Here is a 22,051-nt window from a genome sequence, read left to right as displayed (position 1 = left end):
CAAAGCAGGTGAGGGGCAGAGAGAGAGAGGGAGACTTAGAATCCGAAGCAGCCTTTAGGCTCTGAGCTGTCAGCACAGAGCTGGTCTGGGGACTGGAACTTGTGAACCCAGAGATCATGACCAGAGCCCAAGTCGGATGCTTAACTGACTGAGCCACCCAGGTGCCCCCCCCCCCCCAAATTTTTTTTCTTAATAAATCTGGTACATGGTTGCTGTAGAAAACTTGGGAAATAAAGAATTAAAACAACAAAAAACAGCCTCATAATATAAGCACATAACGAAGGCCACATTTTTCATATGTTTTTTTAGTCTTTTTTTCTAGGCATCTGCAAAGCTCTTCTACTTTCCTAAAGAAATCAAAAAGCTTTTTATGAGTCCAAATGATTTTATAAATTAACTGTGGTGGAATTAACTTTATGTACCAGTTTTGGCACTTAAATACTTCTATAAACTATTTGTATACTTGTTTTTATTTCCTCCCATTCTAGATTAGATTAATAACTATATGTTATTTACCTTTGTGTTTTAAACATCTAGCAAAGTGTTCTACACGTATCAGGTACTCAGAATATATTTGACATGAATTGTTGAGTTCCCAAGTGGAAACTGTCTTATTTAAACAGGTCTGTCCAATTTCTCATTGGCAGATTAGACCTTCAGTGTTGAGAAAAGCTTGATATTAGAGTGTATGTGTGCACGTACGTGTATAGGTTTCATATGAATGGAGCTACTGAACTAGGAAAGGGCGCTTTTTCTGGTTAGCTTTTTGTGTAGCAAGCCACTCCAAAACTTAGCGGTGTAAAATACCCATTTTATTATGCTGTGGATTTTGTCTGAATTCAGACAAGGTAGTGAGGAGATGGCTTACCTGACCTTTAGGTGGAAAGACTTATAATTAAAAGCTGGTAGTGACCTGCCGGCTCCTGGAGGTGTCAGCATTCATGTCTGGGGGCTAATGTGGCTGTCCCACAGAACACCTGCCTACAGTTTCTCCACATAGACCAGTGGAGCTTCTTGAGAGCAAGGTGGTGACTGTTTCCTAAGAATGAGCATCCTAAAAGAACCACGCGGAAACTGTATTGCCTTTTGGGACCTACTTGTGGAAGTTACATAGTGACATAAACTTGCCAGAGTTAAAAATAGCAGTTACACTGAACCCACTTCTCACGGGAGAAGTGTCAAAGTCACATTGTAAGAAAGGATGGGGACAGGAGATAGGTGCCATCTTTGGGAAAGACAGTCTGTCACAAGCACTTAATTGAACTGAAAAATAGTAAGTTACAAATGAGTTAATACAATTATCACATTTTGTTTTTTTTTTTTTTAAGTTTTTTTTTTTTTTTCAACGTTTATTTATTTTTGGGACAGAGAGAGACAGAGCATGAATGGGGGAGGGGCAGAGAGAGAGGGAGACAGAATTGGAAACAGGCTCCAGGCTCTGAGCCATAAGCCCAGAGCCTGACGCGGGGCTCGAACTCATGGACCGTGAGATCGTGACCTGGCTGAAGTCGGACGCTTAACCGACTGCGCCACCCAGTCGCCCCACAATTATCACATTTTGAATTTCAGTTCATAAATTTCCTGTTGAGTCTTAGTAAGGATTTCCCCCACTGTTGGTAGCATTTTTATTCATTTATTTTAAATACTTATACTAAACTTGTAAAAACTTTTAAACTCAGAGCTATTTTAAGTTACTTTTTTGGGTTTTGAAATCTGAACAAGATCTTACTTCTTTTTTTAACCCAGTTTGCAAGTTGGTCAGTATCTGTATTTGGGCTTTTTCACATCCCTTTTTAAATTTCAAGTATTGTTTTGTAAATAATATGGTACATGTTCACTGTTGAATATGTGGAATATCAGGAAAGAAACAAATAAAATCCATGCATAATTCCACCTCTTAGATGTAACCAGTTTCAGGTCCATAATTTCTTATCCATGTTTCCTAAATTCAAACTGTTACGAGAATGGGAAGTCTTTAAGAAGTTTGTGGCAAACTGTGTTGGCAGCAAAATTCAGTCTGCACTGATGTCAGGCTACTTGTAGTCTTTATTTTACATAGTATAGTGATTTATACTTTTCCCATAGAAGTATTAATGTGTTTAATTAGAGTTTTGCCCGAAGCCCTAGTTGGAATATTTTGTAACATATGGAATATGTACCATATTAACCTTTGTAAAATATAAAAAAAAGTTCGTGAATTGTGAAGCCTCTCTGGCCCCAGGTGTTTTGGGTAAGGGATGTTGGACTGGAATTAAAAAAACTAGTGCCAGGAAAAGATGAATTTATATCCTATTTAGTGGTCCTAAGTTTTTTTATCCTATGAATCTTTTCAGAACTTTTGTGCTTTCATTTCACATTTTCATTTTAGGAGACTAACCAGAAGGAAAATTAGTAGTCTTGATTCGTTTATGTGGTGTGTAATTCTCTACAACTATCCCAAATAACAGTTTCAATCTCAGTGTGACCATCTTTCAATACATTCAGAATTTCCAGTGACCTTCTAGGCCTCTTGACTCTTCTAGTGTAAGAACCAATGATTTATTAAGTACTGGAGTCAACAAGCCCCAGGAGCCATGTAGCTCTTGGTTTCTGCGACCATTGTTGTTAATGTGACGTTGCTTTTCTTTCACTTACTGCTGTAGTGTTTCTTTTTTGTACTGTGCTTCTTGTTTATTTCCTTGGGTAGCCTGAAACTTTTCTTTGCTTCTGACACTTGAGTTCAATGTCAAGGAATTTATCTTTGACTTCATAATGTCATATAGTTTTAATTTTTAAGTATTTCTTATTATAAATTCAATATGTGCTCATTATAGAGGATTTGGAAAATATATCCATATTTTCACCATCTGGAAGTAACTATTAACATTTAAGATTATTTCCTTCCTATGTATGCCTATTAATGTAATACAGATGCACTTAAATTGGGATCTCTTGCTATTGTATATAAATTTTGTATCCTGATTTTTTTAAAGAAAGGTAACATGTTTATGAGTAGTGTCTGGCAGTTTCTGGAACTAGCATGAATTATATTCTGGGCAGTGATCTTTAAATTTGTATTCACTTTGAGTGGGAACCTAGGAAATGGGTTCAAATTCTGGCTTTCCCATTGCCAATCTGAATACCAGGGCAAGTATTTCCCTGAATATCAGGGAAAGTCGTATGATAAAAACAGTGAGAATGGTTGTCCTGGCAGCTTTGTGGGCTAACCTCTAGTTGAGAGTGGCTGGGGTGTATTTCAATACAGCAGTAGTGGGGTAATGTGGAAACAGAAAACATGATAGCTCTCGTGGAGGAAGAACAGTAAATATGGGGTTGGAAAAGCTGAAAGAATCAGAATATCTCAAAGTTTTGAGCCTGACCTAGCAGGTATATTGTAGTGTCATTGATAGTGACATTGGGAAAAGAGCTCAGATAGGCCTAGGGAGAAAGATAATGAGTTCAAGTGCTAATATAAATTTTAAGTTTTAGATCATTTGAGTGCTAGTTAAAAAAAAAATCTGGTGCTTTAAAACTAAAGAACATAAAAATGAAAGGTCTCACTTTTAAAGTATTTGTTTTTGAGGCCATACATTTATTTTAGCAAATAAGTATTCTCTGGAATTTGTCTTTTGAAACTGCTTTCAGAAACAGTAGAGTCAATACAAGAAAACCAGTCTCGTTGCTTGATGATCATATCCTTTGTTTTCAAGAGAGTATTTTCTAGCTTGATCACTCATCTTAATTACTTATTTCTAAGTGATATTTGACAGTTTCTAAAAATGATTCTGCAGAGGCATAAAACTTATTACCATGGTGGATATTTAAATAACTGTCATGTGGTTGCTGAAGACAACTTAAAAAGTCTTAAGCTGTGATAGCATCCTTAGAATAAAGTACTAGTGTACCTTGGTTAGGAGGGTGGGTTCCAGACAGCCTAGGTTTGAGTGATCTCTTTGATACACTAGTTATATGTTTTGAACAAGTTACTTAACATGTCTGGGTCTCAGTTTCCTCATTTTTAAAATGGATATGGCACAATACTTCCTGCTTCATAGGATTGTTGTGAGGATTAGCTCTTAGACTTAGAACTGTGCCTAATAAATATTAAGAGCTCAGTAAATATTAGCTATTTATTACCCTCACAATAACTACTGCTATTGCTACCACCACTACTTTATTTAATGTGTGCGTTTTAAAAATCACTTGTATTCCTGTTTAATTATGTCACATACAAGTGGAATGATAGGCAGCTGGAGAGCTCAAAGATCTGACACATAGAGATGTTATTTTAGAATGTTGGCCTAGAACCCAGTGGGAGAAGAGAGGAAAAGACCAACAATAGAGTATTGAGGAATACTCACAATAAAGGAGCGGCAGGAGAATGTTTAGAGAAACAAAACAAGGAGTGTGCCTTAGCATAGCAGTTATACTAATTAGATTAGATTTGGTTGCAACCAAATAGAGATTTAAACATCATAGAAGTGTATTTCGCTCAACGTCAGGAATTCCCAAAGTAGTCTAGGACTGGTATGGTCTGTCTGTCATGGTGTCATGTTGTTGCACTTCTCTGCATGGATTCTGTTCTTTTCTGAAGTCACTTTATAGTCTAAGATAGTTACTGGAGCTCCAGCTGTTTCATTCACATTCCATCCATCAGAAAGGAGGAAGAAAAGACATCTCCTTCCCTTTAAGGATACTTACTGAAAGTTACACGTACCACTTTTGCTCATACTCTATTGGTGAAAATTAGTCACATAGCGACACCTTTCTGCTGGAGAGATGGGTAAATGTAGACTATTCTGAGTGGTCAGTGCCTGGGAATAAAGAACAGGAACAATCAGGATAATCCAAGTGTGGCTAGATGAAGAATACAAGGTAGACAACAGAATTAATTGTCTTTAGGACAGTTTGTCATTATTGGTAATCCTTGATAGAGTTTCTGTACTTATAAAAATTATGAATATAAAACCACTCTTGTCAGATTGCGTTAACAGTACTTTGTTTTTAGGGTATAATCCTTTACAAATCCTTGTTTTTTTTTTTTTTTTTTAAGTTTATTTATTTTGAGAGAGAGCATGCACTCATGCCAGAGTGGGGGATGGGGGCAGGGGGAGAGAGAGAGAGAGAAAGAGAGAGAAAGAGAGACAGAATCAAAAAGAGAGACAGAATCAAAAGCAGGCTGCAGGTTCACTGTGGAGCTTGATCTCACCACTGTGAGAACACAGCCTGAGCCGAAATCAAGGGTTGGACACTTAACTGACTGAGCCACCCGGGTGCCCCACAGATCCTTGTTTAATTAGGATTATCAGTCTCTCATAAGGAAAAAATTATGTGTATGTACGTATATGTATGCTTGTGTGTGTACAAACATACGTATACATAATGTGTGTGTTTTATGTATCTCCTCAACATTGGCATTGGCCGAAATTACTCCACGTTGCCACAGTGTGCCGTAAAATGATGGCAAATAAGCCTCTGATACCTCTCTTTTGTTGTCTTTAGCCCCTAATTTTACTTAGCTTTCCATCCACTCTCCAATTTGGTTGTTTTGGGCAATGTTTTAATTCGTCTCTGTCCTTTTATGTTACTACTCTCTCTCTCACTGCTGTTAATCGTACTTCCCCAAATAGATAAATGAGCAAATTTAATTAAATGTGTTATTTGCACTCTCCTGATCATTAATGAATTTGTAAGTAAGATCAGACCTACAATCTTCCTGGTATTACAATTACTGAATTTTGTCCACTCAAGTGGTAATTATTTGCCTTAAAATTTTTTTATTTTTAAAGCTTCTGTATTTTGTATGTTTGTGTTCTTTCAGTACTAGGAAAAAATGTGAAGGTCTCCCAACAAAAAGGGAGACCTTTTTCCTTAGGATTTTTTTTTTTTTTTTTTTACTCCTTTCAATTGAAAATATTTTATTTATATATTTTTTTAAATGATGAACAATACATTTAAGATAAGAAATTCGTCAGTTGCTGTTTTTTGTATTCTATCAACAGACATATAGTTTAAAATAGACAAGCTTTAAAAGTCAAATAGTAAAAACTGAATTTATAACAAAACATAGTGAATCCCCATGCTTTCTAGTTTCTTCCCTAAAGGTAACCACTTTCAGCTCTTCTTCTGGCATTTATGTATCCATATTTCCAAATAATATATGTGTAGTGCTGTCTTTTGATTCACCAATTTTTTCATTATATGTTAAGTTTCTATTAAGATAGAGAAAGTTTTACTGTTCTTTTTTAAAAAAATATTTTAATGTTTATTTTTGAGGGGGGGGGGGAGGGAGGCAGAGTGTGAGTGGGGAGGGGCAGAGAAAGAGGGAGACACAGAATCCGAAACAGGCTCCAGGCTCCGAGCTGTCAGTACAGAGCCTGATGCAGGACTCGAACCCATGAACTGCGAGATCATGACCTAAGCTAAAGTCGCTGTTTAAGTGACTGAGACACTCACATGCCTCTGTACTGTTTTTCAACCACCATCACCACTGCTATTCCTTCTCTACCTTCCCAATTTAGTTATATTACAATATCTGGTTAAATGAAATAGTTAATCTTATGTTTACCTTACTGTGCCTGTGCAAGTTTTATTTGCTGATAGTGTCTTGAAATAGTAGCCTCTCAGTGCAGTTTTCCATAAGGTCAGTCACAGTAATGTGTTAGTTCTGATTTTCTTCCTTTTTTGGCAACTTCTCTTCTAGAGACCTTCATTGTCCTCCTATCTACACCTACTATCTGGGCCTGCTTCACAGCTCATTTCTGGGGAAGATTTCCCTTTGTTATTCTTAGACTTTTCTTTCCTTTTCAATTTAGATTCCCAGTATTGTAACTCTTAACCTTCCTTATTCCTCATTTACCCTCTTGCTTAGGTAGAACACATCCTCTGGTAGTTGTGTTAGATTTGAAAGATGCTACTGTGGCAGAGAACATGGGGACGACAGCCTTCAACATGCCTGGCTCTGTCCTAGAGCTTCAGTCTGGATTGGTTGCCTTCTACTTCTGGTGCAGTTAGCATCCTGGAATCCCATTCACCAATATTCCTTCACTTTTTTGTATTGAATATCCTGTTTTCCATATCCATGCCTTTCTTTGTTGGGATTTATTTCTTCATTTGGTGTCAGGGTGATGATCCCACTATCTAGAATATCTGATCAGGCAAATCTTGAACAAAGCAGAGTGTTAATCATACATAGTGGTTTTTGGGAGTGTGGAGTTCAGGGATTGGAAGATTTTAAGAGGTGGAAGTAGGTTAACATCATCTGTAGATGCATGGTTACTTGGGTGACATTGTAGTTCATTTGTTGGCCCTCAGGCGGGGGTGTTTATTGGAGTGAATCTGTCCCTGATTGTTTGGCTTAAAAGAGTGCCTTTTGGGTTAAGTTGTCCTTATCAATTGAATGAATTTGAAACTGATTCTCTTGGCAGTTTACCCTGGCTAGGAACAATCCGTCTTTTCCTAAATTTGTTAGAACTTTAAATTCTTAGTCCTCTGGTGATTTTCTAAGAAAGTGTATTTATTATATGGGAGGTAATTTTTAAGCCTTTCCATGTCAGAGTGTCTTTTCTTTCTGTCCTCACATTTGGTAAATCTAGTTTGTGTGAGTGTAAAATTATAGATTGGGAATATTTTTCTTTGGAATTTTGAAGGCATAATTATTTCTCCTTGTCCTCTGTTGCTATTGAGAAGTCCTCAGCAAATTTGAGTCCTCTTCTTTTGTTTGGACCTACTCATTGGAAACTTGTTCAATCTCTGCTTTGTCCCCAGTATTCCAAAATTTAATAGTGATGTGCCTTGGTGTAGGTCTTTGCCTGTTTTTATGTAGTACTGGGTATTTGTAGGTATTTGGAGGTCCTTCTAATTTACAACAATTTGCCTTTTCTTTTCTTTTTTTTTTTGCAGCTAGTGTGTGGGAATGGGAGTGGGGAAGGGTAGATCTTAGCTTTCAACCATGTGCACTTCATCACTGTTTTAAAGACCTCTGCACTTCCGGTTAGCCCCTAAACCAGAGATCATCCCTTTTTACATTCTGCAGAGATAACCTCAAGTCTTTTTTCAGGGAGCAGAAGAGATCTAAGGATCTAACTGCTCCTCAGACAGCTTTCACTCAGTGCCCTTTCTCCATTTCACTTCCAATTCCAGAGGCGGTGCTGTCCGTTCCTGATCCTTGTGTAGGTTTCTGGCTATAAATTGGGTTGGGTCTCAGCATTCTCTACTGCTGGATTGGGATTTGACTCCCCAGGATCTGCTGTAAATATTTGCATGTGTTCCAGCTTCCAAAGTTTTGTTACTTTTTTCTCGTTTTTCCACCCTTGTTGTTTTATATCTTTAAAAAAAACAACAAAAAACACTTTACTATCTAGGCTGTGTTAGAGGGCATCATCTTCATTTATTATGGGGTGGTCCTTTCCCTTAATTCCCTGACTTTGGTTGTGACTATTCCTGACTGGTTTATAAAGTAACAGCATTCTTCTCCGAGGAAGATGCAGGTGCCCCCTTTCTTGGCAGTGAGGAGGTCAAGTGCCCATCTGTTCTGGAGGGCAACTCCTGCCAGGGAACTTATTTGGCCCTGCAAAGACACTAGGGAGTCAGCCACTCATTCCATGTCTTCATTGAGTTCTCGGGACAGTTTATGATATCGTTCCACAGAAGAGCCTGTGCCTCCTATCCCTGTGGCCAGTCCCTATCCCCGTGGCTATTCTTGTCCCTAGGGTAGTAACACCACTCATTTATACTGGGCCTTAAGACTGAAGGTTTATGAATGGGGTCCAGATTAGAGGCAGTCAGTAAGAGGAAGCTGAGTGCGAACAGGAACCTCTCGATTTTCCCAGCTTTCTGGGGCAACCTCTGCCAATCTGATGGCAAGGAGTAAGGACGGTCTATTTATTTTATTGCACTGGCGATTCCGCAAGCTTCTGCCGTTTGTAGACCAGCCAGCTTCCTGGGTGTGGTTTGAGTAGGGCTGAGGATCCTAAGAATGTAGGACTCTCCAGAAGGTCACTTTGAGCGGTTTTGTCAGACTTGGGTCAGTCTTCCAAGTCTGGGGCTCCTCAGGTTTGGCCCTCTTGACTCCGGAGTGGTGGTCCCATGGAGTGATGTCCGTGACCTTGAGGGCAGTAGGGAGGTCACAGTAACAGTATGAGGCCCAGTCCACTGTGGTTTGAGAGGGTCTTTTTTCCAATCTTTGACCCAGACCAAGTCCCCTGGTGAGAAGGGGTGTACAGGGGATCCTAAAGAGATTGGGGCCCTATCTGTGGTATATCGTTGTAACTCATTTAGGGTAGCCTCTAAAGCTTGAAGTTGTTCTCTTATTCCCTTATCCCCTATTTGGTGTAGGTCCCCTGGGAGGCTCTCTAGACATGGAAGGGGCCTTCCATATATTAGTTCAAAAGGGGAGAAACCTTGAGTTTCTGGTGTGCAATGGACACGCAGGAGGTCCAGGGGCAATAGGTCCGGCCATGAGAGGTCTGTTTCCTGACAGAACTTGGCTAAGGTTCCATTGAGGGTGCGATTCATCCGCTCTACTTTCCCTGAGCTTTCAGGCCAGTAAGCAGTCCAGGTGATGTTGAGGTAGTTGGTTAAAGTTTGTATAATGTCCACCATGAAGGCAGGGCTGTTATCGCTGTGGATTGTGGCTGGTAAGCCGAACCGGGGGACAGTTTCTTCCAGGAAGACTCTAGCTACTTCCTGGCTCCGTTCTGTCCTGGTTGGGAAGGCTTTGACCCATCCAGAGTATGTACAGACTATCACTAGGAGGTATCTAAGTCCTCGGCTTGGTTGGACATCTGTGAAGTCTATTTCAAGGTCCTCAAAGGGGGTAGCTCCTATTTGGACTCCTGGTGGGAGTCGCGGCATGGATCAGGCATTATTCTTGGCACAAGTCACACGTTGTTTGCTTATTGTCTGACACAACACGGGCAGCAGACTGATGTAATATTGTTTTTTGAGGAGGGCCTCTAATGCAGTTTTTCCTAGATGGGTGAGTTGATGGTATTTGCTGACTAGATGCCCTCCCATTGTTGCTGGGACGAAGATGCGTCCATCTGGCAGTTTCCACCATCCTTTCTTGGTCTGGGTGGCCTCTTTGACCTCAACCCATTTATTTTCTTTTTTAGTGTATCTGGGTGGAGGGCTGGAGTTGTCAGACACCATAGGGCCATAGTAAGGGCCATATGTCATGGCCATAGTAAGGGAGGGAGCTGTGTCTACCTCCTTATTTTCCAATGTCCTTTCTCCTTGCAGTAGACACATTGATCCCTTGCTGAGGAGGCTCTGGGCTTCCCCCCCTTTTGGCAGCTGGACCTTCCTTGTCCTTTTGTTGTCCTTTTCCTTCAGAGCAGCAGCAAGGAGGCTGACCTTTTTTCTCATCTTTTTTTCGGCTTCTCTCTCAGCAGTGACCTTCCTGTTCATGTAGACCTTGTTAGCAACCTCGATCAACTGGGTAATGTTCATTCCAGTGAAGCCCTCGAGTTTTTGGAGCTTCCTTCTGATATCTGGGGCAGCTTGGGCCACAAAAAGAGGTGTTTACCATCTGTTGGCTTTCTTGTGCCTCGGGATCAAACGGGGTGTAAATGCGGTAAGCCTTGCATAGCCTCTCATAATAATCCCTGGGGATTCCCCTTGCTGCTGGGTGATTGATGGTATCTTGGTCATATGCATGGTCTTCTTAGCCCCTGCTCAGATACCCCAGAGGGGAGTCTCTTGGTACCTGCGGTTGTGGACTTGTCCTTCTTCTGTAGTGAAGTCCCATATAGGACATTCTTCAGATGTGGCTGTCCTAGCTCAGGTGCCAGGATCGACAACCCTGCCTGGTGTACGTTCTTCAAGGTATTGCTGAGCTCCTCTTATAATTCTCTGTCTCTCTTCAGTGTTAAAGTGTGGAGCAGCTGTTGGCAGTCTTACCAAGTTGGTCAGTGGGTCTGAAAGAGGGACTCCATTAGGTTTGTGGTTTTTTGGAATATGATGGTGTGTTAAGGTTCCAGTTGAGGAGATCAGTAGTGGGAAAGGCTGGTAATGCATCATGGAGCTGCCAGGCTGGAGGGTTTTGTTTTCATCGTGTCTCTCAGGTTCCCGCGTCTCTCGTACTGGCATCTGGAGAGTGCCTGCGCCTGGCCAAGGGCACAGTCTGGCCGCTGGTTCTGGGGGAGAGAGGATCTGCCGAGTCTGGAGGTGGTGGGAGACCAAAGGTGGCAGAGTATCGGGAACCAGGGGGCTAGGTGCTGATGGTCTCAGGGGAGCATATGGCAGGGGCAAGACTGGTTCTTCTGCCGGATCACTGGCGAGAATTTGTGGAAGTGGGGACTTCTGTACCCTAGCCTGTCCCTGTTCGTTGCAGGTAAATCACACCCAAGGGGGAAGGGTTTGGGCAGTCTCTAACTAGGAGTCGATATATGGGAACTGATCTGGGTAACCTGGGTCTCTGGTGACAACACGCCAGACACAGCAGACTGTTGGGACATCTAAGGTTCCCTGTGAGGGCTATCCTACACCAAAAGTGGGCTGTTCCAACTCACATAGGGGCCTTAACTTGCCGGGGGTCGTCTTAATTCCATTGTCTCCCAAAAGCTCCTTCTTGAAGTTCTTGGTCATAGTCTCAAGAACTGTGGGTGTGCTCTGTCCCGACCTCATAATGTTCCCATGAGACGGAGTCACAAAGACAGACAGAGGGATAGGGGTGCCCCCTGAAATGAGGAGACCAGTCAGATGCCCGTCTGTCCATGTTCCAAAGGAACTTAGGTGACACTTAGCCGTAGTGGTCTCAGCTTTGTGACTTACACTCGGAAACTATTCTGATGCCGCCATAGACTGTATGGTGTTCACTATGGAATCTGACGGACCCACTCAGACTCCGTGGGCTTTTGGGGACCTTAAGGGTGCCTGCCCGTGGAGCCACAGATTAAGTCCTAACTGAAGGACCAGATTGGGCTGCACATTCACTCACACACTCAGACCAGAGGTTAATACATTCCCTCCCTGGGAATCCCTACCTGTGAAACCTCTGAAAGGTCTCTGGGAGGTGATCAGGCTCCCCTTCCAACCTGATGGGTGGGTCTGACTGGGTCAGGGGCCCCAGGCCTTACAGGTGTCTGACGTTGGGTCCAGATCCTCACCTACCAAGTCTCCTCAAGTCTGGTGGGAACAGCGGAGCGGGGCTGGCCTGAGGTGACCAAGCAGGAGAGTGCCGAATATCAGGCAGGGCGCGCCTTCTCCATTGAGATTACTCACCGCCTCTTCATTTTCCCCAACCGGTGGCAACAATGGGCCAGTGCAGTTGGGTTTCCCGGTCAGGGAACCAAATGTTAGAGAACCTGGTCTGGATCACCCAATGGAAGAACCAAGCGGCGCTCAGAGATCTTGGAAGGCAGGAGGTTTATTTCACACAGGCAGGCTCAGAGGAGATCATTCTCCAGAGGTCTGAGACCCGAGCGCAAGAATGGGAGACAATTTATAGTCTGTTACTTCCACATTAGTAATAATTTGGTGCACACTGCAAGTGGGGTAGGAGGAAGAACTCGGAAGGGGAGTCTTCGGGCGGGGACTGGAATTCCCCTATCAGTCCTGTCCGGCCATCTTATAACATAATTTTTCCCTATCAGAATGATACTACATGATCATTATAATTTTAATAAATGAAAGGCAAGTAACAATATGGTGCTCAAAAACAATAATTAAATATGGGTCTGCAAAGAGGGTATTGTTATAGAAAATGAAGAATGCTATGCCTTCCTTGATTGCAGGCTATCCTTTTAATTTCTATAAGTAATTTTTAGAAAAAAACATAAAAATGATTCATCTTCATTATAAGAAAGCTAGCAAATACTGGTAAGTATGAGGAAGAAAATAAGAATCACTTTGATTCCTCAACCCAGTGCTAACCACTATTAACCATTTAGTGTATATTTTCTAGTCTTTCCCGTGCATTTACGTGTATTTGTGTGAGGATGTTTAAATGGAACATATTATATGTATTATTTTGCTCCTCTCCCCGTTTTTTCCCACCATAAATGTGTATATCTGTTACGTCAAGAGAGTTTTTTGTGTAGAATCTAGAGTCCATATTAACATCTAACAGCTGCTATTCATTTGACTGCAGATTATGTGCCAGGTACTGTGCTAACATCTTTTTCTTTTTTGAGGGGCGTTTAATTTATGTTGACATTATTTCAGACTGCAGAAAACTTAACAAGAATCTACAAAAAATTTACTCAGATACCTCAAACATTAACACTTTACTACTTTTCCTTTTTCTCTCCCTCTCCCTTCCTCCCTTTCTCCTCTTTTTTTCCTACTTTTCCTCCCCTCCTATTTATCCTCCTTCTCCCTCCCTCCCTCTCTCTCTCTCTCTCTCTCTCTCTCTCTCTTTCCATATACATACTATCTAAATATTTCTTGAACTGTTTGACAGTAAGGTGCTGACCTATTTCCCTGTATACCTAAATACTTGAGAGTGCATTTTCTAAAAATAAGGTTATTCTTTTATGTAACCAAAGTATAGTTGTGAAGATCAGGAAATTAACATTGATTTAATATTATTGTGTAATCTGCAGGCTTGTTCAAATTTCAGCCCTTGTTCCAATAATGTGCTTTCATGGCAAAAGAAAATTCTGGATCATGGAGTGCATTCAGTTGTCGTATCTCTTTAGTTTCCTTTAATCTGGAGCATTTCCTCAGTCTGTATTTTTTTCATGACATTGACATTTTTGAAGAGTGCAGGCCAGTTATTTTGTAGAATGCCCCTAATTTGGGTTTATCTTATGTTTTCTCATGATTGGATTCAGACTATCCATTTTTGGCAGGAGTACTGTAGAAATAATGTTATGCTTCTCAGGACATCATGTCAGGTGGTGTAGGATGTTGAATTACTGGTAATGTGATCTTAGATCACTTCATTAAAAATCCATCCTTGCTGATTTATACCTTTAAAAAAAAAGGTTTTTTTTTTTTAAGTGTTTTAAATGGTACTGTCTGCCAGGTTTTCCCGTGTTGTTACTATTTTTCCTTTTGTAGTTTTGTTGGTAAAATATACATAATATAAAATTTACCAGGTTAGCCATTTTGAGGTATATAGTTCAGTGGGGTTAAGTATTCACATTTTGTTTCTAATTTTGAAATACCTTTGAGAAAACACTTTGAGACTTTATAGATGTTACTTCTTGAACTTTTTTTTAAATTTTTTTTAACATTTATTTATTTTTGAGAGTGAGAGAGAGCATGAGCGGGGGAGGGGCAGAGAGAGAGGGAGACACAGAATCAGAAGCACGCTCCAGGTTCTGAGCTGTCGGCCCAGAGCCTGATACGGGGCTCGAACTCACGGACTGCGAGATCATGACCTGAGCCGAAGTCGGACGCTCAACCGACTGAGCCACCCAGGCACCCCACTTCTTGAACTTTTACTCACCAATTTTAGTATTTTTTTTTTAATTTTTTTTTTCAACGTTTATTTATTTTTGGGACAGAGAGAGACAGAGCATGAACGGGGGAGGGGCAAAGAGAGAGGGAGACACAGAATCGGAAGCAGGCTCCAGGCTCTGGGCCATCATCAGCCCAGAGCCCGACGCGGGGCTCGAACCCACGGACCGCGAGATCGTGACCTGGCTGAAGTCGGACGCTTAACCGACTGCGCCACCCAGGCGCCCCACCAATTTTAGTATTGATTGGTGATTTCTGCCTGAATCATTTTCATGATGGTTCCAAAATAGTAGATTTAGAAATTCACCATATAGAATATGTAAATCTGCCATTTCTTCTACACTTATTTATAATAATACTTTATTTCATAATTATTTATTTTGATGCTGTTCCCCTTTTGGCCTTGCTGTCCCTTCAAGCCGATTCCTGTCTCCCTTTGGCTTACCCTACTCATTCTTTGAGCACTGCCTCACTTTTTTTTTTTTTTTTTTTAAATGTTTTTTTCCAACGTTTATTTATTTTTGGGACAGAGAGAGACAGAGCATGAACGGGGGAGGGGCAGAGAGAGAGGGAGACACAGAATCGGAAACAGGCTCCAGGCTCTGAGCCATCAGCCCAGAGCCTGACGCGGGGCTCGAACTCACGGACCGCGAGATCGTGACCTGGCTGAAGTCGGACGCTTAACCGACTGCGCCACCCAGGCGCCCCAGAGCACTGCCTCACTTTTTACTGCAACAAAATGTAGGCTCATCTTGCACTTTCCCAGCCTGAGCCCTGGAATGAGTTATTTCTTTAAGGAGCTCTGGTTGCTTTTGGTAGAGAATAGTTTTAAAAGCCATGATCTGGACCCTAGATGCCCTCATTGCTCTAGGCCCTCTCAGCAGGAACGTGGAAGCAGTTGTGTTGTGGTGTGAGTGTGTGTCCGTCCACACACACTCAGTACGTCTTCATCTGTCTACTGAAAGCAGTGAGTTTATACTGATAACCTCTGATTCCAACCCAGTACTACAGGGTTTATTCTGTCCTTCCTTTATTCTGTATTTAGAACTCCCTCTTCCAACAGGGAAAAATCTAGCTCTGTTATTCATATTTTTACTTATTGGCTCAATCTTAGAATAAACTTAAGAATTGCTAACTCATACCACTATTTAAAAGACACCTGAGCAGAGTTCAGTATTTGTTGATAGGTTTTTCTTTAGCCTAAAGGTATACTCTAAATCTCCAGTGTCCAATAGGGTAGCCACTACACATGAATTGTTTTGTAAGTGTAAAGTATACACTGGATTTTGTAAATTTAGTATAAACTAAGGAAGGTAAAAGATCTTATTAGTATTTTAGTAATATTTTTATGTTGATTATATACTGAAATATTTTAGATATATTGGATAAGATATATTAATAAAGTTAATTCCACCTATTTTATTGAAATGTGGCTATCAGAAATACTAAATTACATATGTGATTCTCAATCATGTTTCTGTTGGACAGTGCTGATCTAAAAACCATGTTTAAAAGTTACTTGGATTTGTTTTCTCTCCCTAGCATTCTTCCCATCCTCACATGGTTATGTTAGTCATTTGAAATACAGTTCAGTTTTTTTTTTTAATTTTTTAATCTTTATTTTTGAGAGACAGAGAGAGACAGAGCATGAGTGGGGGAGGGGCAGAGAGCGAGGGAGACACAGAATCTGAAGCAGGCTCCAGGCTCTGAGCTGTTAGCACAGAGCCCAATGTGGGGCTTGAACTCACGAACCGTGAGACCATGACCTGAGCCGAAGTCAGACGCTTAACCAACTGAGCCACCCAGGCGCCCCTGAAATACAGTTCTGAGTTTATTTTCATTCTGAGTTTTTCTCCCCATCCTAACTGATCATCCTTATTTTGGAATATGTGAAACGTTAACATGGTTCCAAAAGTAAGAATTGTACAAAAAAATGTATACTCAGAGCAGTGTTCCCCCCTTTTTTTTCCCCCTTTCCACTGGTTTCTACCCCACTCTGTAGATAACCAGTTTCATCATTTTCTGAATTATCCTTACTGTGTGTTTTCCCTCCGGGAATGATGAGATACGTGTATATTTTCTGATTTCTTCTTTTTTACACAGAAGATATATACTATAGAAAATTTTTGTGCTTGGTTTTTTCATTTAACACAACATATTTTGGAACCCATTCCATATCAATTTATAGACTCACCCTCTCTCCGTCTGTCTTTTCCTCCCTCTGACAGTTGTGTATCACTACTGTGTTGTGAGGATGTTAACCATTCTTTTATGATGTTTCCAATATTTTGCATTTACAAACAGTGCTACAGTGGCTAACCTGGTCATATATATTTTTGTATGTTGGAAATATATCTTTGGGTGAATTCCTAAAATGGTATGTTTGGGTCAAAAGTTTAGAAGCACGTGTAAATTTCTTAAATATTGCTGTATCCCCTTCTGTGGGGGTTGTATAAATTTGAATTCTCACCAGCAGTATGTGAGAGTGTTTGTTTTCCCATAACCATCAGAGTGTTGTTATACTTCTTAATTTTTGCTAACCTTAAAGGTAAGAAGTGGTATCTCCATATAGTTTTAATGTTTATTTCTTTTGTTAGTAGTGAGGTTGAACATCTGTTCATATATATAAAGGTCATTTAAATATCTTTTTTGTGTTTGTTAATTGTTTTGTATCTTTTTATTTATTTCTCTATTAGATTTTTTTCTCCCTCAATTTTTCTGAGTTCTTTTTTTTTTAGGGATGCTAGCTATTTTAAGTTCTATATGTTACAGGTATTTTCTCCCAGTTTGTCAGTTGTTTTTTGGTTATGTGTGTGTGTGTGTGTGTGCATGCATGTGTGTGTCTGTTTTTAGGCATTTATCTAGTTCATTTTTTCAGTCTTTTGTTGCATCTGAATTTTCGGTTGTAATTGGAATACCTTTCTCTTTCCCCAAGGTAGAGAAGAATTTACATGTTTTAGTTGTTACATTTGGATCCCTGCTTCGTTTAGAGTTTTTTTTTTAGTGAATATTATACAAATTTAATAATCTTCCAAATGCTAATTAGTCATCCCAGTATATTTTTTCTTTAAAAAGTACAGTTTTGCCCCAGTGTTTTGAGATGTCATGTTTAGCATACATTAAGTTTCCATTGAGTTTATTTCTGGACTTTCTACTCTTTTGCACTGATCTGTCTATTCCTGTACCATTATCACGCTGTTTTAATTATAGAGGCTTTGTAGTATATCAAGGGATAGCTTTTAACATTTTTAATGTGTCATGTTACATCTTTATTTTTCTGTTGAACTTTAGTGTCAGCTGTCTATCTCTAGAAGAAAGTATGTTCAAAATGGGATTTTTATTGGGATTACATTAAATTCATAAATTACTTGAGGGAGAACTGACGTCTTTATGATGTTGAGTAATGTTGAGTTTTTTTTTTTATCTGAGAACAAGGAAACAAGCTTTCCATTTGTTCACATCTACTCAAGAATGTTTCAAAGTTTTTATATTGGTTTCGTACACTTGTTAAATTTTCCATTTTTAAAAAACTCAATATATTTGTAGATCTTTGTATCAGTTTTTATAGAGCTACATTATTCTTTCTAATGACTATTTTTGTATAGCTTAGATATACCATAATTTATTTAACCTTACCCATATAGGTGGACGTTAAAGTTGTTTATAATTTTTCACTATTATAAATAGTTTTGGGAGAAGTATTATGGTAGAGGTCAGTTATTACCTTATGATAAAGTATTTGAAGAATTGCCTGGTCCTAAGCCTCTTTGATATGTAAAAGATTCCGAAATATTGTTAAAATGCTTTATACGTTATTAAAAGGTATACCTCCATCAACAATGTGTGAATTCTTCTGTCTACATTTACCAAAATAGGACCTTATTGCTCTTTAAGTCTGTCAGTTTGATGGGCAAACAAAAGTACTGTGTATTTATATATTTATTTTGCATTTCTTTGGTAACTGATATGATTTATTTTTTCTTTGCTAGCTGATGAGGTTTATTTTTTATCCATCCATCCAACCATCTGGCATATTCTTATTGAGCATCCACCATATGCCATCCTGTAAGTTAGAACTGTAGTTATGACTAGAAGTTGAGCATCTTTTTGTGGTTTTCATCATTTGTATTATTTTGGTTTTTTTCTTTAAAAAAAAATTTTTTTTAAACATTTATTCATTTTTGAGAGAGAGACATAGCCTGAGCAGGAGAGGGGCAGAGAGAGAGGTAGACACAGAATCTGAAGTAGGCTCCAGGCTCTGAGCTGTCAGCACAGAGCCCGATGTGGGGCTTGAGCTCATGGACCGTGAGGTCATGACCTGAGCTGCAGTTGGACACTTAACCAACTAAGCCACCGAGGTGCCCCACTTTCTCTTTTTTTTGAAGGCAATTGATAGGCATTTCTGCCCCCTCAGACTAGTTCTCACAGGACTGAGAATGAGAAAAGATGACATTTTCTTATTCTGTTTGGTTGATGAGCTACTAAAAAGTATTTTCATCTGTTTGTGTTTATTTTCATTGCACATTCTATGGTAGGTAAATGTGTTAAACTCTTAGCATTCGCGAAATGAGATAATGAAAGTTAAGAGCATAGACTAGTGTCAAGTAATTATATATTTTTATAAAAATAACTTTTATTATTTTCCAGGTGAGACTGCTGTTTATCAGAAGGAAACTTTTGTACCATTTGCCTTCAGATAAAATCTGTCTGCATGTTCTAGAGTTTTATTATTCAAAAAATAAATGTCATTTATTTGGTAAGTCAGTTGACTATACTTGTGCGTATTTTATAGAACTATTGTTTATTTACTCTAAATATTTATTTGCTTATATTTTGTTTCTTTTAGTGTCATTTTAATTGTAACTCATTTAAAACAAGTTTGAGAGTGGCAGTTTCCTGAAGGACTGAGGGTCTCTTAAAGATTTTCTTCTATTCACTGTTCTTAACTTTGGTGTTTGCTGTAGAGACAACAGGGGCTGGTTAAATATTAGAATTAGTTCTCAAAGCTGGGATACTGGTTTTGCTTTGTTTAGTCTCTTCCACTGTAGGAACAGAGAATTGACATCCTTTCAAGCTCTACAACTTCCCTCTCGTTCATATATGGAGCAGTGAAGAAGCTATGTTATTATAGAGGTGTGAAGAACTGACTCAGGAAGATTATATCTTCAGTAAAGCATAAAGAAGCAGAGTGAATAATACTATGAAAGAAATTAGAAATGAAAAATAATGAGATAGCTAGTGAAACTGATTTTAATTATTTCATATTACTCTATAGGTGTTCTTTTTCAATTAAATTTTTTTCCAAGAAGACTTGGTAAGTTGATATAACCACTGTTATGTAAGACTTTCTTAATCACATCCTCTTACGGTCTTTTCAGTCTGTTCCAGCTTGTTTCTAATGTTTTGCCAGTGTTAACTGGGTGGCTGATACATAGGGTGAAGGCTTTAGTGGCAATAAGAGGGTCAGTCATAGCAAATGTTAGAAGATAATTGTACTTGGGTGCTGCTGAAGCATGTGGCAAAAAATTGGAAACTATAATGAAATGATACTGGTGACTTGAAGAATTTTCTTTTAAATGGTTTTACACAAAAATAATGAGAAGTAAATATTGATGTTCAGAGCTTAAAGTATTCTCAAATGGAATCTAAGGATGAGGACTATAGCTACAGAAAAAAGGGGAAAGAAGATTCTCCTTTGATATCTTTTTTGGTGGTGTCTTTGCTTTTGTTAGCATCAGAAAGCGTACTTCTGATATTCCTAGAGGGGGTATATGGCTGCTATGAGTAGAGGCATGAGATTTCATTGTGCATGAGTCTGAAATGGCCCCAATCTTAGAGCAAACCAAAATGAGTTTTAATCTTGGTTATTTAAAATCTCCTTGTACCTGTCTTATTAGGAGTATTATTTTTTTTAAGAAGAAACTAATTTGCAACTGGCTATAAAGAGTGACATTGTGTCCGGGAAAATGGTGTACTAACACACTGCGCTGTCCCACAAGAGTACTTCTCAAGTCCCTGAACGCAGTGCTGACAATCTGTGAGGGCCTGTGAATCGTTGGGCAGCAGTTGGGGAAGACGGCCAGCAGAGTGAGGTGGTTGTGTGTAAGTTACAGAGGAGGTGGGAGGGTAAGAAATGAGAGAAGAGCAGGGCAACTCTGGTTCTGTGGGCAGTTGGAATGGAAGCTATTCTTGTTGGTACTACTGAAACGATTGTGAAGTGAACAGTCAGAGGTTGTGTGTGAAGCGGAGGGGTTTGGTGGAGTAGAAAATTGTGTATTTCACTCTTCCTTTCAAGGTGTCAGTGTTTCATTCTGTCATCAAAACTGTAAGGCTATGGGGCGTCTGGGTGGCTCAGTTGGGTGACTGACTTTGGCTCAGGTCATGATCTCACAGCCTGTGAGTTCGAGCCCAGCGTCGGGCTCTGTGCTGGCAGCTCAGAGCCTGGAACCTGCTTCGGATTGTGTGTCTCCCTCTCTCTCTACCCCTCCCCTGCTCACGCTCTGTGTCTCTCTGTCTCTCAATAATAAATAAACGTTAAAAAAAATTAAAAAAAAAAACTGTAAGGCTGCATGTTCTGTTGATGAGAGTGTGGATTGGATAGATTTAAAAATTTTGAAGAGACTAGAAATATCACTTCCTACCAGGAAATGAGACTATAAAAGTCAGGGTGATAGGGATGGGGCTTATCTTTTCCAGGAATTATTGTAATGGTAGGAAGGCCAGTTACCATATTGAGATCCCTAAATGACTGGGCCTTTATCTCAGATGAATATATATCCTGTTATTTATTTATATATTAGATCTTACGTACGCATACCATCAACTAGTGTTGTTTAGAACCACTTGGCCAGCCATGGCAGTCTTCATCAGACATCAGTACATGGGTTTCTGAATATTTCTGGGTTGTGGAATAGACTTTAATGTGGGGCGAGTTATGGTTCACTATGGTTCAGCCTTTGGCTCTAGCTAGACTAGTTTCTGTAAGTGTCTCCAAAATATCACTTTCTGACTTACTGCGTCTTCATATTGTTCAATCTTCTTGCAGTGTCTCCCTTCAATTCTCTTTCTCTATACCAGCTTATAAAGGCCTAACTCCAGTTCCACCTATTTTATTACATCTTCAACCATTCTAGGCCCTTACTGATATCTCTCTGGGTTTTTATCATTTAGTGCTTTTCTCTTTACTTAGCTATCAAATATTATTTTAAAACTTTTTTTTTTTTTTTTTAGAGTGTGTGCTCGTGTGTGAGCAGGGAAGGGGAAAAGGAAGAGGGAGAGAGAGAATCTTAGGCAGGCTCCATGCCCAGCAGAGTCTGATGGGGGCTCAGTCTCACCACTGTGAGATCATGCATGGCCCGAGCTGAAACCAAGAGTCAGGTGCTTAACTGACTGAGTCACCCAGGTGCCCCTAAAATGATAATTTGAAAAAAAATATTTTATCTTCCCAATTAGATGGGGACAACTTAAAGGGGAGGCTACACTATTCATGTGGTTCAAACCATGTTATATTATTGTAGTCTTTATAATCTATACTGTCCCAACATAGTATCTGTATCAGTACAGTATCTGCACTTAAAAAATATTTGACTCCAAGAAAATGCCATTACCTATTGTTAGCTTTTACCAGTCTTTAACACTTATCTTTCTTTTTGTATCATAAGAA

The 22,051-nt window shown here is 39.7% G+C and overlaps 1 protein-coding gene across 8 annotated transcripts in view; it reads left to right on the top strand.

Annotated features, from left to right (window-relative positions):
• Positions 1-22,051, top strand: part of R3HCC1L (R3H domain and coiled-coil containing 1 like) — a 95,336-nt gene that overhangs the window by 5,902 nt on the left and 67,383 nt on the right. For 5 of the 8 annotated variants that reach the window (XM_030334001.1, XM_030333999.1, XM_030333998.1 and 2 more), the window contains one exon: positions 19,036-19,144. The exons of the other annotated variants lie outside the window; for them this stretch is intronic. The gene's annotated coding sequence lies outside the window, so the exon portion shown is untranslated. The remainder of the gene's footprint in view (positions 1-19,035; positions 19,145-22,051) is intronic. 8 annotated transcript variants of the gene reach the window in all.

Source organism: Lynx canadensis, chromosome D2 (genome assembly GCF_007474595.2).
Source record: "Lynx canadensis isolate LIC74 chromosome D2, mLynCan4.pri.v2, whole genome shotgun sequence".
Classification (NCBI taxonomy): domain Eukaryota; kingdom Metazoa; phylum Chordata; class Mammalia; order Carnivora; family Felidae; genus Lynx; species Lynx canadensis.
Note: the sequence above shows the minus strand (reverse complement) of the source record. Positions and strands in the feature narration are given on the sequence as shown.